The following is a 2543-nucleotide window of genomic DNA, read 5'->3' as shown; positions in this document are numbered from 1 at the left end:
CATTTTCGGCATTTTTGTTTCCCTTTAAGTTTTTGGGGTAATTTTTAAAGAAAACAGTAAAATGTTTTGTCAGAAATTGTAAAAAAAAAAAAATATATTGTTGTTCTTTCAAACAATCCTCTCTTTGTGGACGTTTAGGGACGCTGTTCTTCTTTGAGTTAGCTGCTAACAGCTGCTTTTTAATGTCCCGCGGGGGGTCGCACACTGAACACACACCATCAAACCGTCCTGTCCCTGGTCCCGACCTGCCGGCTGTCCCTTTTACGCAGACATCCATTGGCGCTGTTACTGCCCTCAGTGCCACCTTAAAGGCGAGACAACTCTGTCCTCCACAGTGAGGTGTCAGACCTTCATGCAATCAATACTGAGTGTGTGTGTGTGTGTGTGTGTGTGTGTGTGTGCGTGTGCGTGTGACGCCCTTCAGGCCGCTGCACACAAAGAGAAACAGAGGAGAGAGATTGAAGCGTCTCGTCTACAGTCGACCATCGACACACTGCAGGTCAGTGCACGCGGGCACACACACACGCACGCACGCTTGCATGCACACACACACACACACACTAAAAGTTCCCCAAAAACTCTCCAGGTGATTGAAACTCGTTTCGTGTCCGTCTGTTTGCAGGATGAAAAATCTTCTCTTCAGGAAGTCGTCCAGAAACTCGAGGTCCAACTGGATCTGACTAAAGCCCGGTTCCAACAGACCAGGACCCAGTTTAAAGCCAGCAGGACCCAGGTGGAGCAGAGCAGAGTTAAACTGGACCAGATGATAGCTGCCCTGTTGGACCCTCAGGAGGTTCAGAGTGGACCAGAGGAGCTGGATCAGGACCAGCACAGGTACCAGCACTGCAGTGCTACTGTAACACAAAGAGCTTCACACAATAAAACCAGAAGTCCCCGATTAAAGCACTGCAATAAGAGCAGTCGTTAAAAAGGAGAAGTGAGGAAGAGCTACCATCAGATGAGACCTAAATAATGATAGTGCAGACTGTGTGTCAGAAGTGTAGATTTATCCTGTAACTGTAGCTTTCACACATGTCAGCAGCATCTTCTGTCTCGAGGTTCACGGAAACGTTTCACTTTGTGCACGGAGCTGCAGACGTTTAATCCGCTCTGCGTGCGTGGCGCCGCGGCGTGATTACTGCTGACCGTGAATCGTGAGAAATGGAAGTGAGACTGTGAAAACCAACCCGACAAGGATGGGATTCGAACCCACGCGTGCAGAGCACAATGGATGAGCAGTCCATCGCCTTAACCACTCGGCCACCTCGTCTCAGGTCATGGAGGTGTGCACGGGTAATATTAGCTGATATTTGACGGAGATGGATATGAAATCGTATTACCGGATGAAAGCTCGGATCTCCTCCACGTGAAGGAGCAGCGGCTCTCCTCCGAGCTCCCTCTTGATGTCTGAGCTGCTCCTCTCTGAGCCTGAGGAGCTCAGACTTCCTGCCGTTCACGGGTCAGCGGCTCTTGCGTGAAACGTTAAAATGTTCCAGAGTGTAATCTTTTGAAAACGCCACGCCGTCTGACACCGTGGAATCGCAATGGTCCTGTGAGAACGGCGACATCACTGCACGCATCACGTTTCACACGAACAGCCACGGCGAGCGGGAGGACGGCAACGACAACGATGCCGCTGACTCTGCTGAGGTTGTTAACGCTGTCGCTTTTCGTGCGTTCGCCAACATCTTGTTTGTTTATTAAAGTCAGCGCTGTGGAGAGGAGCACCTTCATGTGCAGGCGTGTGGTCTTCTTCTATGGTGTGTCATTACAGAGTTACACTGCCAGCTACTGGCCTGGCGCGCAAACTGCAGCCTTTGTGGTGTTTTTATGAACCGTGAACACGAGGATCAACACAGAATTTTTAAAAACGCCATGAAAAGACTTTTCTGTTTTCAGTCAGGCCGTTCTCCAAGATCTCATCCTGTCAGTCACCATCCAGAGCTCAGGACCGCTGAGGGTCCGCGCAGAGACGGACCAGGAAATCCAGAGCTTTGTCCTCTGGTTAAGATCCCTCTGAACCGCCTCAGTCTGGTGCAGCACCTGCACCACTGCTGACGCCAAACTGCTGCCGCCTGACCATCATCTGACGCTCCGCCTGACCATCATCTGAAGCTCCGCCTGACCATCATCTGAAGCTCCGCCTGCCGCCCAGCCTGATGCATGGTCTGACGTTCTGCCTGACGCTCACAGAAAACACGACCCCGACATACCTGAACTGTTGGAGCAGGAACTTCCTCCAACCCAGAGGGGACTGTGTTTCAGAGCCGTGTCAGCCTCTCACACAGACTGTCAGAGTTAGTCAGAGGTTTTTCTCTTCCTGTTGGTTTTCTTGTTTTCTTTGGCAAAATGCAGATGATGCCGCTCACTCTATGCTCACGAGCAGAGAGGACAGAGCAGAGAGGACAGAGCAGAGAGGACAGAGCAGAGAGACAGAGCAGAGAGACAGAGGACAGAGCAGAGAGGACAGAGCAGAGAGGACAGAGCAGAGAGGACAGAGGACAGAGCAGAGAGACAGAGGACAGAGCAGAGAGGACAGAGCA

At 51.3% G+C, this 2543-nt stretch overlaps 1 non-coding gene across 1 annotated transcript; it reads right to left on the bottom strand.

Moving 5' to 3' along the window:
• Positions 1–1188: 1188 nt before the first annotated feature.
• trnas-gcu lies at positions 1189–1270 on the bottom strand. The gene has a single exon. It is a non-coding gene; the product is annotated as a tRNA-Ser (tRNA).
• Between the last annotated feature and the right edge of the window lie 1273 nt (positions 1271–2543).

This window comes from Plectropomus leopardus, unplaced genomic scaffold (assembly GCF_008729295.1).
Source record: "Plectropomus leopardus isolate mb unplaced genomic scaffold, YSFRI_Pleo_2.0 unplaced_scaffold29385, whole genome shotgun sequence".
NCBI classification, from domain to species: Eukaryota; Metazoa; Chordata; class Actinopteri; order Perciformes; family Serranidae; genus Plectropomus; species Plectropomus leopardus.
Note: the sequence above shows the minus strand (reverse complement) of the source record. Positions and strands in the feature narration are given on the sequence as shown.